We start from the raw sequence: 14,824 nt of genomic DNA, 5'->3' as shown, positions 1-14,824 counted from the left end.
CCTTGCAAAAACCTAAAAACAAGACTACTTTGGGACTTCACTTATTGTTAAAGCATTTTTCTGCTTGATATCAAACCTGAATGTAAGTACATGGTGGCATTTAATAAATGGTTTTAAATTTAAATTCAATGGAATTGGATATTGGAGAGCTGTTTTGTTTTTTACCCTTGTGACATTTCTTGTTCCAAAAGACTTGAACTCATTTGAAGTAGTAAGCCTTTTATTTACATAATTTAGATATGAGTCTCTTTTTCAATAGAATCCTACTCCAATGCAAGCTATTTCAGAAGGATATACGCCCTCTATGGTCTTTCTGATCTGGAAAGCTTTAAAATATGGTCATGGAAATTCACCACATCCCCTTTTCTTGAAGAACATGAAAGTAAATCAATATACTCATTACCAGGTTGACCACATAGTAATGAATTACTTTACTATAGCGCATTTTGGATAATATGCATTAAACTATAGGAGAGTTGTTCATGCCCTTCTCTGTGCCTGATATGTTCCTTATAGGAGAGTTGTGTCTGCATTAATGGAAAAGGTATCCATATCATACAAATGATTGATTGTCAAGATTTGAAACCTATCACTCATCCACTGATGTTTAATGCCAGTATCTTAGGGCAGTGTGGGAGAAGACCTGGGATTCTTGAAAATTGTGGCATTGATAGCATAAATTCAGACAGATCCTACCAAGGTAGGAGAGCTAAAGAATAATATTGATTATAAATTTTGTGCCTTTTGTATGGGTATAGTTCACCCAAGAACAGAGTTTCATCCTCAGAAATCCTCTACTGAGTTGCAGAGGAGTTGCAATCAATAACAATGGAAGGTATTCATAAGATAGGAGTGCAATGATAAATCTTTTGAAGTATTGAAATGTTCTTCACTACCAAAGATCAGTTTCACTTGAATTAATTCAAATTGGCATCTATTCTTTTGGCTGTTGTGTTCAGGACAGTTCTAAATTCAAAACTAATAGGACAAAGTTTCTGCTCTTAGCATACTTACACTGCATTTAAAAGTAATTGTAATTGATGGGCTAGAGTTCATACAAATATTATCTAAAAAATGTAGGTCATGGCAAATGCATGAGAGATGCAATGAAGCATGATATGAGAATAGAAAAAGAAACATTATTTCCAAGAAAGGGAGAAAGAAATTGGGAAAGGATTAATGGAATATAACATCTATGTCTCTCTAACACCTACCTCATAAGGTTACTGTGAGGATCAGATGAGATAATATTTGTAAAATGTTTTACATAGTGCCTGATGCAGAGTAGGTACTTGATAAATTCTTATTTTCTTCTTTCTCTTTTTCCCCTTTAAACATGAGAGTTAATGAAATAGCATCCCAGTTTATTGCCGTGCAACCCAGGGGCAATTTGAAAGACTATATTTGTCACCAACTTGCCATTTTACTGAGACATAGTCCTCAAACTCAGTTTTAGTTACAGTGTTATTTTTTCCTTTTTGGTCTTTATATGCCTTAGGTAAATGTCTTCTCTTTGCAGTGAAATGATGGCATACTTTCTAATTAATCAGTTTCCCAATATTTCCCATTTTATTGTTCCAATGCAGTAGGGATATCCTAGGAGAATATCACATGGATGAAGACACCTCCAAGCTCTACAGAACCCTCTTCTAACCAGGGGAATGCACCAGTTGACTTGATGCTTGAAGGATGGATTAGATTCTAATAGTTTGAAATAAGGTAATGAACATGTCAAGTATGGGGAATGGCATGAACAAAGATATAAAGGCTTGAAAATGTGAAATATATATGGTGAGCTCTCCAGTTTGTGGCATAGTATAAGGAAAGGTAGGATTCCATCATTTTATGAAGGATCTATAATGCCAAACTAAGGGATTTGTACTTAATTTGGTAACCAGTGGGGAATAATAATAGACCATTTTGTAAAATGTTTTAAGAATTATTATTATATTATTTTTATTATTTGGATTTTCTTTTTTTTAGGCTTTTGCAAGGCAATGGGGTTAAATGACTTACCCAAGTTCACATAGCTAGGTAATTAGTGTCTGTGGTCACATTTGAACTCAGGTCCTTCTAACTCCAGGGTTGGTGCTCTATCCTCTGTGCCACCTAGTTGCCTCTGTTTTAAGATTTGTTAAGGAGTTTTGAGTAGATACAATCAAAGCTAAGTGTAAGAATAAGCTATCTTTAGATAATAAGCACATATTAAGCACTGACTATATGTTATGTGCTAATTGTTTAAAGGGTTATCTAGAAAGGACAAAATGATTAGAGTCTGGAAAACCAATTAGGGACTTGCTGCAGTAGCTTAGTTCAGTGGTAATAAGATCATAGAAATAGGAAGAAAAGGAATAAATGTGAGAGACCATGCAGAGGTAGAATTCATTACAATAGAATTAGAGACAAAAATTAAATAATCCCAACCCTCCAAGAGTTTGCATGAGAAACAAATGTACACAAAATACATGTCAAATAAATACAAAGTAATTTCGGGGTACAGGAAAAGCATAGGAAGCCCAAGACAAATGAAAATACATTAATCCTATGAAATTTATTTTTTGGAGAAACTCAATTTTAACGCTATCCTAAGAGATATTATATGGATAATTATGCTTATTAACTGACTCAAAATGTTACATATGTGAAAGGGTTGGACTTGAATATTACATTAAAAGTATCTGGAACTATAGAATATTAACTGGGAAAGATGGAACAAGAGAAAGAGAATGAAAAGTGATGACAGAATTCAATGTGAGAGGGAAGGGGTTATTGAATCTCTGAAAAAGGGAGATACTCTGCCTATGCTCTTATTTTAGGGATTAGTAATAAGTTCTTGGGAGAGATACAGTTCTGTAACAACTAGATGTGAGTCATGGGCAGGGAAAATGATGGGGCTGATGTTCTTTTGTTTGGAGGAGATGTCTCCCATAGAAGGTGCTGTTATTACTGAGATGGAAGAGGTGACTCTGGGCACTTGGTAGGTTATTCACCAACTGTGAGTAAATCTGTGCCTAGTTCTTACAACATAATCCTTAGCGGTCCATGACTATAAGAAAGTCATCATAATTGACAGGATATTTCTGTTTTATGCCTTAGCTGATGATAATAATCAGATGATTATTGAAGAAAATTCTCACTTCTCACACCTTTTAAGGAATCTTTCAAGATCTTGACATCTTAATGGAATATACCTCATTGGAATTAAAACTTTAATAAAGCATTTTGCTTTTTCAAGTCAAATGATTTCATAATCAAACAATTTGGTGGGATTTTGTATTCTTGAAACTTTTAAATAAATTGTGTTACTGTGAAGATATGGTCAGGGATGAGATATCTTTTGCTAAAACCTACTTCATTTTTTTTCATATTTTCATTAAGCTTGCCTCAACATGCATGTTGAAGCTTATTTAAAGGTTTTATAGAGATGGGTAAGGTAGACAAATGATTTGATTATTACTGTCATCTTTTCCAGAGTTTTACTTCCTCCCCACTTTTAGTTTTTAAGAATCAAACCCCTTGGTGTCCTCCTAGAACCCAACTTGTTTGCCTACCTGTTCTAGATCAAATACTCTTTCTGCCTGTTTCTTTGATCATTATTTTCTTTTGTAGCACATCCAGAACTATGATGTCAGAGTTCTAATGTGGTGACTCTGATGTCACTGAGGCAGAAAAATGTTTGGGCAAATTTGCAGATCATTGCCATTTTTTCATTTGTTCATTGACTTCTTTACAATTTTATCCTTTTTGGTTGTTGGGATGACCTGACTTGTTTGATTCTTTCTCCAAACTCTCTGTAGCCTTGTTTTTTGCCTCCTCTCTATGCCTGCTTCCTATCTGAGGCAATATCATTTATTATGTATAACTGTTACCAAGCTTAATTGTCTTATTTTCCTATATGACTGGTTGAAAGGGATAATTCCCAGTTTGAGGTATTCCAACAAACAGCCTCAAAAAAGCTTTATTAGGAAAAAAGTCACATTTCTTCAGGGCATTGTGAGATTGGTGTCTGCTTTGCAAGAGTCAGAAACTTAGTCCAAGTATGGCTCAGACTTGGATCATGGCCCCAAATGATCATCTACTGTCCATTTAACACCTTCTCTCTGCCAGGTGTATTCCAAGCAAAACATATAGGTGGAGTAATTGTACCCACAATTGATATAATTCTCATGTTCCACTCTTCCCAATGTTAAGAAATGCAGAGCAATCTAAGGGTCCATGGAAATTAAGTCTGATTTTCTGCAAGATCTATGGGAAGTGAGAAGGTAAGAATTCAAGCATTAAATAAGAATATGATTTGACTATTTTTTTTAGGTAGGAGGCAATTTCTCTTTCCTGAATATTTCTTACTTTATTGCATGAAGTTTAGATAAATCTTTGTCCCTAATGAGTCCCAAATCCACTGCATTTATCTTCCATGAAGTTGTAAAGTCTTCAAGATGAAAGAATACAAACTTAAACAGTACCTGTATTTTACATATAGTAAAGAAGAATTTTGGAGGTGGAGTCAAGATGGCAGCGTGAAGGCAGGAATTCCCAGCTACCTCCCCCCAAATTCCAAAAGCTGTCAAATTATGACCCCAGACAAAAGTTAGAGGAGCAGAACCCACAGAAAGACTGAGTGATGCAATTTCCCAAATCAAGACAATTTAGAGGTTCTGCGTGAAAGGTCTGTTTCACTGGGATGGGAGTTGGAAAAAGCTGCTGTAGGTGCAGTCACAGTGGAAGCCTAAGCTGAAACAACAGTCGTAGTGGCAGCCACAGCAGAGTGCAACTGGGCTGAGCACCTAGATACCTGGTGGCACCTAGATCCGTGGCGGAGTTTGTGGTTTCCAGATTTCCTGGCCCAGGGATCACTGGGAATAGCTTGAAGGGATGGTGAGAGAGCTCTGCCACACTCTGCAGAGTGAGTGCTGGCTTCAGAGCAGCCCTGTAGTGAGAACCTGCAGTGGTAATCAAGGAAGCTAGCTTGCACCTCCAGAGCTCAGCCCACTGATGGTAAGCAGGTAGGGGGAGACTGTAGAGGTCTCTCTGCTTTCCCTGGGGCAGGACTCAGCTGTTTGCCCACACCCAAATCCAGGTTGCAATTTGGGCTCCCATACCACCATTGCTGAGTAAGGACCTTTCTCAAAGCTCCAGGGCTGAGGGGAGGGCCTATGGTCATCCACATACCAAAGCATAGGCAAGAGAGCAGTCAAAGATTCTCATAAGATCTTACAGGAATCAAGGTGCCTGTGGGCTGTCCCCCAAACCCCCCAAAGCCTTGGAAGTGTGGTAAATCAGTCATAGATTGAGGAAATGAGCAAACAAAAGAAAAAGAAGAATCTGACCATAAAAAATTACTTTGGTCCCATGGAAGATTCAAAATATGACAAATTCGAAACTTTTGTACCCAAAACCTCTAAGAGAAACAGAAAATGTGCTCAGGCTATGGATGAGCTTAGAAAAGACTTTGAAAAGCAATTAAGGGAGGTAGAGTAAAAATTGGGAGGAGAAATAAGAGTGATGCAGAAAAATCATGAAAAGCAAATCAGAATCTTGGTGAAAGAAATATAAAAAATACTGAAGACAATAAAGTGCTAAAAACCAGTTTAGGCCAAATGGAAAAAGCAACACAAAAGGCAAATCAGGAGAAGAATGCCTTAAAAAGCAGAATTGGCCAGTTGGAAAAGGAGATTAAAAAGCTCTCTGAAGAAAATAACTCTTTGAAATGCAGAATGGAACTAAAAGAAGCTGATGACTTTATGAGAAATCAGGAAGAAATAAAACTATTCCAAAAAAAGCCAAAAATTAGAAGAAAATGTGAAATATCTCATTGGAAAAAAGAACTGACCTCAAAATCAGATCTAGAAGAAATAATTTTAAAATTATTGGGCTATCTGAAAGTTGCAACCAGAAAAAGAGCCTAGACTTTATTTTTCAAGAAATAATACAGCAAAATTGCCCTGAGATCTTAGAAACAGAGGGTAAAATAGAAATTGAGGGGATTCACTGCTCACCTCCTGAAAGAGATCCCAACAGAAAACCTTCCAGGAATATTATAGCCAAATTCCAAAACTTCCAAGTCAAAGAGAACATAACAAAAGCTGCCAGAAACAAACAATTCAGCTCCTGTGGCTTTACAGTCAGGATACACTAGGTCTGGAAGTATCTACATTAAGGGCTCATGGGACTTGGAATCTGATATTCCAAAAGCCAAAAGATCTTAGTTTACAACTGAGACTCAACTACCTAGCAAGACTGAACATCCTCTTTCAGGGGAAAAGATGGACTTTCAATGAAACAGGGGACTTTCAAACTTTCCTACTGAAGCAACCAGAGCTGAATAGAAATTTGATCTTCAAATATAGGACTCAGGTGAACCATAGAGGGGGTGGATAAGAAGGACTAACTATGAGGAATTTAATGATGTTTAACTGTTTGTATCCCCCCTACATGGGAAGAAGATATGAACTTTCACATTTATAAAGATGAACTTTCTCATTTATAAGAGCAGTTAGAAGGAGCATATATAGACTAAGCATAGGAAAGAGCTAAATATAATGGTATAATATAGCAAAAAGATGGAGTTCAATTGGTAGTAAAGGAAAATAGTGGGGAGGAGGAGAAAAAGGGAAGAAGAATGGGCTACGATATTTCACATAAGAGTCAAGAAAAAGCATTTTCAATGGAGTGGAATGGGGTAAGGTGAGGGGGGAATGAGTGAGCCTTCACTCTCATCAGAAATGGTTCAAAGAGGAAATAAACATACATCACTTAATAGAGTATAGAAATCTATCTTGCCCTAGAGAAAAAATGAGAGGAAAGGTATGGGATAAGGGGGGAATGGGGAATGGGAAGGGGGAGAATAGTTGATATAAGAGAGGGAAGATCGTGGGAGAGGGTACCCAGATACAACATACTTTTTTGTTTTTGTTTTTTAGGTTTTTGCAAGGCAATTGGGTTAAGTGGCTTGTCCAAGGCCACACAGCTAGGTAATTATTAACTGTCTGAAGCTGGATTTGAACTCAGGTACTCCTGACTCCAGGGCCGGTGCTCTATCCACTCTGCAGCCTAGGTGCCCCTACAACACACACTTTTGAACAGGGGAAAGGGTGAAAGGAGAGAGAGAGAAAAGAATAATGTGAGAGTGGAAAGGAAGAGTGGAAGTGAAATATAACTAGTAATAGCAACTGTGGGAAATAATATTGAAGCAATCTCTTTGATGTACTCGTGATAAAGAGGGAAAATTCATCCCAGAGTCAGAGTCATTGGAATCTGAACACAGACTAAAGTACATTTTTTTCTCTGTCTCACCATTCTTTGAGCTTTATCATCTTTTTTTTTGGGGGGGGGGGGGGCTTATGTTTACTCTTACAACAAGAATTATTATAATAATATAAAATAAGTAAACAAAAAAAGAAACTGATAAAAAGCCTTTCATGGATAACTTCCTTTCCAAGTGTTTTTCTACAACTGGAGCAGTTGGGGATTTCTAAATACATCTTTATAGCAAAATAAATTCTTCTTATTGAAAATAATCTCCCCAGTCTCAAGAGGGAATTCTTCCTTTAAGTTTGTCAGAACTCATCCAAGATTAAAGATCTTCCTAGATTTGTGGATATCACCTATGGGATTGTTTATTTTACCACCTTTTGCCTCCAAGGACCTCTTTTTTTTGTTCTGCCTTTTTACATTATGAAGATCATTTTGCTGGAAGAGGATGTGCAAAAAAATAGGAGTTTAAAATGTTCTACTCTCTTGTTGACATACATGAATGTTATGCCACTTTCACTGTTGAAGGGACATCTTTTCTGTAGTATTCTTCTTGCTATGATAATAACTAAACCAAATGTTTTCTTGTTACCCCAGATTTGTTTTATAGCCCAAGATTGGTGAATACACCCAGATATCATTGAGACACTTTAAATTAGTCAAGTTTATACAGACTTGGTTCAAATCTTTGTCATGCTTCACTAACTGTGTGAACATTTAACCTTCCTAGTCTTTAGTTCACTTAGTTATAAAAGGAGGGGATGTGGCACAATAGTTTCTAATGTTACTTCTAGCTCTAGAGTTAACTTCTTCTATTGAAAGTTAAAATGGATCGCATCACAGATTTCCAGAAAAAGAAAAGCCTGGCAGACATAATCCCAGAGGTGAGACATCCTCTATAATCACTGAATAATCAGCATAAGAGGCAGAAAATATATGAGTTAGTGAAATATTTTATATTTTCAAAAGGGTAGAAGTTTTGGGTCTCAGAAATCACTTATCAGGGGTGGCTAGGTGGTGCAGTGGATAAAGCACCGGCCCTGGAATCAGGAGTACCTGGGTTCAAATCCGGTCCTCAGACACTTAATAATTACCTAGTCGTGTGGCCTTGGGCAAGCCACTTAAACCCCACATGCCTTGCAAAAAACCTTAAAAAAAAGAAATCACTTACCAGCAATGATATAATTGGTAATGTTTTCTGCAATATTGCAAGGATATATACATGCATCCATAGATATGTATACATACACAGAAATAAGTGTGTATGTATGCATATAATTTTGTATATTTATTTTTTGAAGAAAAGAAAGAATTTCAATGATCACAACTAGTAGTCATGGATTCACCAAGAACAAAGAATTTTTAACCCAACCATATCTTCTTTGTTTGAACCTCTAAGTTGGTAGTGTCATGGAATATCATAGAAAATGTACTTTGACTCAGAGCAAATATTTGACATTTTTTTGATGTTCAACTTATGGATGAGATGGACCAGATAATAGTATCACTTGGTAGATTTTCAGGCAAACAATTGTACCTAAAGAGAAAATGAATATCTCCAGGAAAGTACAATAAAAGCCCTAGATTTTGGTCAATCCTTATTTACATTTTAATCAATGATTTTAGGTGAAAATATATATGAGATGTTATCAAATTTTCAGATATCAGGGATCTGGAAGAGAGCTCAAATACACTATCATTATCAAGGTGCTCAATGACTTCTATGAATGGAAATTCTGAAATGATACCAATATTTTTCTAGGGGGAAAAATCTAGTTTTTATTGGTATACAGACTCGCAATTTTTCATTGTTATCTTGACAGATTACAACTCTATAACTTAGTAGATGGTATTCAAGCACTTTTGAAAAAAATTTATTTTGCTATAAGTAAACTTGTAATTAGCCTCTCTTAAATTAGTCTGTCTTATGCTTGGGAAACAGACAGGTTGGCTAATATTGGATTGGAGACTCAAGGGTTGGCCACCTTGGTGGTTTCTTGAAGAATTTGAATTTTCTAGTCTTAGCATTCAAGAACCTAAAGTCACCTTCCTTTCGACAAGGTATCAGAAATAAGACATTAGGTTTATGAGCAAAAGCAGAAAGATTCTATTTTTAATAAACCCAAATTATTAACTTGTTTAAATTTTAAACAAGATAAGACAATATAAAATGATTTATGTTGCTAAAAATCTGTATTTCAAATTCCTGGAATGTCATTTCATTCTCATATTTTATTCTTAAATATAGAACAGACAGTAATTGAGAAGCTTACCAAAGGAAAATTGAACTTGGGATTGACTTTTGGGGAGATACCCTGTCATTCTGATAAATCATTGGCTTTCCCATATAAATCCTACACCATCACAAAATCATGACTCATGATGTCCCCTGTGGTTTCATCTCCCAAAGAAGACAAATACACATGAAGTCTGTAGCACAATCTCCTTTCTCACTAGCCCTACTCTGTCAGAATTACTTAATAGTGGATACTGATTATGTCTTGATCTCTTGCCTTATAATATCATACATTTGCTTTCCAACTTAAGGAATCATGTTTATCATCTTTTTTCCAGGAAATAATTCTTTTCTTGGAAAAATCCTTTCCTTTATAGAAGGTTCAATTTCCAAATTCTTGAACTTGGGGGTTGTCCCAATGGAATGTTATCAAGGAGGATAACTCTGAAAGTGGTTATTATGCAGGAAATTGTCTTATCATTGACAAGATAGTTAGATTCTATGAATCATACTGCCTATAAAATGGAATTTCTTTTTTCCTATACATAAGGGATTCATGTTCAGGGAGTGTTGTTTCTGGACTAACATCTTAGATTATGTGTGCCACTGATTTTTGCTTCTGTTGAAACTCCAGGTTGATATCTTTTCTTAATTTGGGAAACAAATAGCTCTCTCAGAAACTCTTTTCATATTATGTGGACAAGTACATTTACCTTGTCCCCTATATTCCCTTGAAAGAGTCTATCACTTGGGGTGGCTAGGTTGATGCAGTGGATAGAGCACCAGCCCTGTAGTCAGGAGTACCTGAGTTCAAAATCTAGCCATCAGACACTTAATTTCCTAGCTGTTTTGGCCTTTGGGCAAGCCACTTAACCCCACTGCCTTGCAAAAATTAAAAAAAAAAGAGTATCACTTGTTCTTGGGGTGAAAGAGAGCAGAAAACATCACTTGCTTTTGGAAAGAAAGGAGAAATCCCACCCCTGCTTCATTGTACTTGAGAAGAAAAGAAGGAGAAAAAAAGGAATTAAATAAAGGGGGAAAGTAAGATAAGAATATTGTCATTCTTCCTAATAGGCCTTCAGAGAGTCAAGTCATTCCTCCAATAAAACTTCCCTTTCTAAGTCCTCTGCAATCAAAGAACCTAGCCCAAGTCACTAAAAACCAGTCAGAATTATCTGTCTTAAGAACCTGCTGACATTCCCTATGAAGATATATTTTCCTGAATTCAGGAAAAAATTCATAACCTGCAAACTCATCAAATTGGTCAAAGATACCCCTGGTTGTCCCTTCACACTAGAAAATACTTCCTAACAAATAGAGTTCTCTAAAAGTAGAATAGGAGGTAGTAAGTTTCCCCTTTATCAGAGATCTTTAAGCAAATACTGGATAACTATTTGTAATGTATGTTATAGAGGGGACTCTTGTTTAAGTAAAAGTTGGACAAGATAGTCCCTGGAGGTCTACCTCTTAAATTCTTTGGATGGTTTCCTTTGACTACTTTTCAACTGCTAGGAAAGAAAAGCAATGGAAAAAAAGTCTAAATAATGATTTATCTTTAAATTCAATGTCAGGCTTTTTGTCCTGAGGTCAGCACAATATGATTCATCTTATAAAAAATTCATAGTTACATTTCTGGTCTTACTGATGTTAGAATGGTGCTGAGATAAGTATGTTATCCTTAACCCTTCAATTACCAATCTAACTTAAAAAAAATCTTCAATTAATTATTCTTCACTAAATGAAGAAGATAAGAGGTCTCACTCATTTTTTTAAAAAAAAGCACTGTCAAAAATATACCAAATATACATTGATACATACCTCTGGGGTACCTATGAATTCATACTATCATTTCTTTAGAGTAAAAGAAACTGTGTTTCTGCTTCTTATATAATCTAAGAAATGATAGTATTGATTTACAGATACTCAGAGGGGAGACCATCTAGGAATCATCCAGTAATGTTGTAAGGAAAAGGGAATGAGTAGTGATCAATGACTCCCAGTTGAGGGATACCAAAACAATGATTTACCATCCTGACATAAATAATAGTAATAGTTATAATAACTAGCAATTTATGAAAAAACAGGTAATGTGTTAAGTGCATTTATAATCATTATCTCATTTGATTCTTACAGCAATCATTGGAAGGTAGGGTGCTCTTATTATCTCCATTTTACAGTTGATAAAATTGAGGCAAACAGGTTAACTGACCTACCCAGGGTCCAAAAACTGTCAAGGTTCCTGAGGCCAAATTGAAGATCAGGTCTTTCTGACTTCAAATTATGGGTTCTATCCCATGACACACCTAGCTTCAGTCTGTAGTGTGCATAAAACTTGCATTAATAATATGACAGAATCTCTAAAATCTTTCAAAAATTGACTAATGTTATGGTGGTCAAGGATAGGCATGACCTGAGCCTGAACAAGGACCTGATTATGCAACTATTGGCTTAAAGAGACTTGGGGGCTGATTTTCTGATCTTTATCTAACTCTGCTTGGCATGAGATGTGCTAATGTGCTAAAAGACTGATATTTGGTTATTCAAATTGGACAAGATAAGGGATGGGGGGAAAAGAAAAGAATAAGGATGAATTATGATTACTGCAATGAACATTTATTAAATATTGACTATGTGCTAGTCATTATGACAAATCCTAGGGATTCAGAAACACATAGAAAACAATTCTTCTCTTTGAAGAACTTATGTTCAATGAGGAGGAAACAACAATTCAAATTTATATATACATACACACACATACACACACACACATATATACATATACACAGATAGTATGTGCAATGTAATTTTAGCGGTTGCACTAACAGCTGTGGGAACCACGATAGACTTTATAAGGGAAGTTGTAATTGAGTTAAAGTTTAGAGAAAATTTAATTGGATTCTATGGTATTCTATATAAAACTAACTTGTCCAGATTGGCAGGAGGGGAGGGGTTTTAATGTACATTAGTGACTATATCTTAGCCTAACAACTGAGCTCATTTCCTATAGTTTTATCTAGATCTATGTTTATTTGATTCAATTCCTCTTTCATCACTCTGTGGTTCTGTAGACCATGAAGGAAAGGAGTCTGGAAATTAGCAAGGTCAACTATTTATTTCTTCTTTGAGTCATATAGGGGACCACTGATACCACCAAAATGAACTGGATTCTCATTGCCAAGGATTATGAAATACTGGGCAGAATCCCTGGTCACGAGTGATATTTTCATCATTACTGCCAATGGAAAAATGAGAGATTAAGAAGAAAGAGGCAGATTTCAGAAATGAGTAGCTGACTAAGAAGATAGTGTTCTGAGAATGGGATTTGGATTTTAAGTTCATAGCTTAATATAATAGCATAGATGAACTCTTGGCCAAAGATGAATTGCCATTAATGAGAACTGGAGACTTCAAAATCTGATCAAGAGGATTTAAAACTAAAAAAGAAGGGCAAAAGGGAAAAGAGTTCCATAGATTTACATGAAGCTGGTACCACAGAGAACAGTAGGTATAACAAGGAAAGAACATCAGAAAAGAGGACCAACAGATTGTCCTAGGAGAGATAGGATGTAACAGGTAACATGTAACAAGCAAGATACACCATCACCACATCTTGTATTCCATCTCCCCTCCATCTTTAATGAAGTTATCACAGTACTTCCAGGCAATTAAAAGTCCCAAGAATATAAATAGTAAAACATTGATTGAATTGTATTTGTAAAGGTATTTTCCACACTTGGTGTTCCCTCGCCCAGTGAAATCACAAGTCTTGAGCCCCTTCCTCCCAAGGAAATAATAAACAGAGTGAAGTAGAGATTATAATACAAAAAATGCAATTTTGATTTCATAGGAATTGAAGTCTGATGGGATGAGATTCATCAATGGAATGGGTATACCTCATATAAAATTGAGGAAACAGATTAACTGACCTACCCAGGGTCAAAAATCTGGCAAGTTCACTAATACACTGTTGTTGGAGCTGTGAACTCATTCAACCTTTCTGGAGAGCCAATTTGGAATCATGCCCAAAGGACAACAAAAATGTACATATCCTTTGATCCATGCAATACCACTACTGGGTCTATACCCTGACGAGATGATGAAAAAGGGTAAAAATATCACTTGTGCAAAAATATTGATAGCAACTCTGTTTGTGGTGGCAAAGAATTGGAAATTGAATGAATGTCCATCAATTGGGAAATGGCTTAATAAATTGTGGCATATTGTATGTAATGGAACACTATTGTTCTATTAGAACCCAGGAGGGATGGGATTAAGGGAAGCCTGGAAGGATTTCCATGAACTATTATACACCCTAGACAGCAACATGGGGGTGATGATCAACCTTGATGGATTTGCTCATTCCATCAGTGCAACAACCAGTGACAATTTTGGGCTATCTGCAATGGAGGAATACCATCTATATCCAGAGAAAGAATTATTGACTTTGAACAAAGACAAAAGACTATTACCTTCAAATTAGAAAAAAAACCCCATTACTTTATTATGTAATTTTACTATCTCATTCCTGATTTTTCTTCCTTAAAGATATGATTTCTCTATCATCACATTCAACTGAGATCATTGTATAACATGGAAAACAATGTAAAGACTAACAGAATGCCTTCTGTGGGGGGTGGGGGGAGTGAGAATGGGGGAAAAATTGTGAAACTCAAAATAAATAAAATCTTTATTAAAAAATTGTCAAGTTCCTGAGGCCAAATTTAAGATCAGGTCTTTCTGACTTCAAATGATGGGTTCTATCCCATGACACACCTAGCTTCAGTCTGTAGTGTACATAAAACATGCAATTAGATTATGACAAAGTCTCTAAAAACTCTGTTGTGGTGGTCAAGGGTAGGCATGACCTGAGCCTGAACAAGACCTGATTATGCATCTAGTGGCTTAAAGAGACTTTGGGGCTGATTTTCTTTTCCTTATCTAACTCTGCTTGGCATGAGATGTGCTAATGTGCTAAAAGACTGATATTTGGTTATTCAAATTGGACAAGATAAGGATGGGGGGGAAAGATATGCCTTATTATGGCTAGCATTGAACCAACTCTGCATTTTTGTTATAAATCCTACCTGGTCATTGCAAACAATTCTTGAGATATAGAACTTTGCTAATATTTTATTTAAAATTTTTGTATCATTATTTAATAGTGAAATTGTTCTATATTTTTTTCTGTTTTGGGCTTTTAATGGTTTAATTATCAGCATCATATTTGTGTCATATTCTTTTATTTGGTTAAAATTCCTTTCATGTCTATTTTCCAAATAATTTATATAGTATTTGGGATTAATTGTTTCATTAAATATTTTGTAGTGAGAATCCACT

The 14,824-nt window shown here is 35.8% G+C and overlaps 1 long non-coding RNA gene across 1 annotated transcript in view; it reads left to right on the top strand.

Moving 5' to 3' along the window:
• Positions 1-6,548, top strand: part of LOC141520805 (uncharacterized) — a 222,801-nt gene extending 216,253 nt beyond the window's left edge. The window contains exon 4 of the long non-coding RNA XR_012477746.1: positions 1,587-6,548. This is a non-coding gene — a long non-coding RNA (uncharacterized LOC141520805). The remainder of the gene's footprint in view (positions 1-1,586) is intronic.
• Positions 6,549-14,824: the final 8,276 nt, after the last annotated feature.

Source organism: Macrotis lagotis, chromosome 4 (assembly GCF_037893015.1).
Source record: "Macrotis lagotis isolate mMagLag1 chromosome 4, bilby.v1.9.chrom.fasta, whole genome shotgun sequence".
Taxonomy (NCBI): Eukaryota; Metazoa; Chordata; class Mammalia; order Peramelemorphia; family Peramelidae; genus Macrotis; species Macrotis lagotis.
Note: the sequence above shows the minus strand (reverse complement) of the source record. Positions and strands in the feature narration are given on the sequence as shown.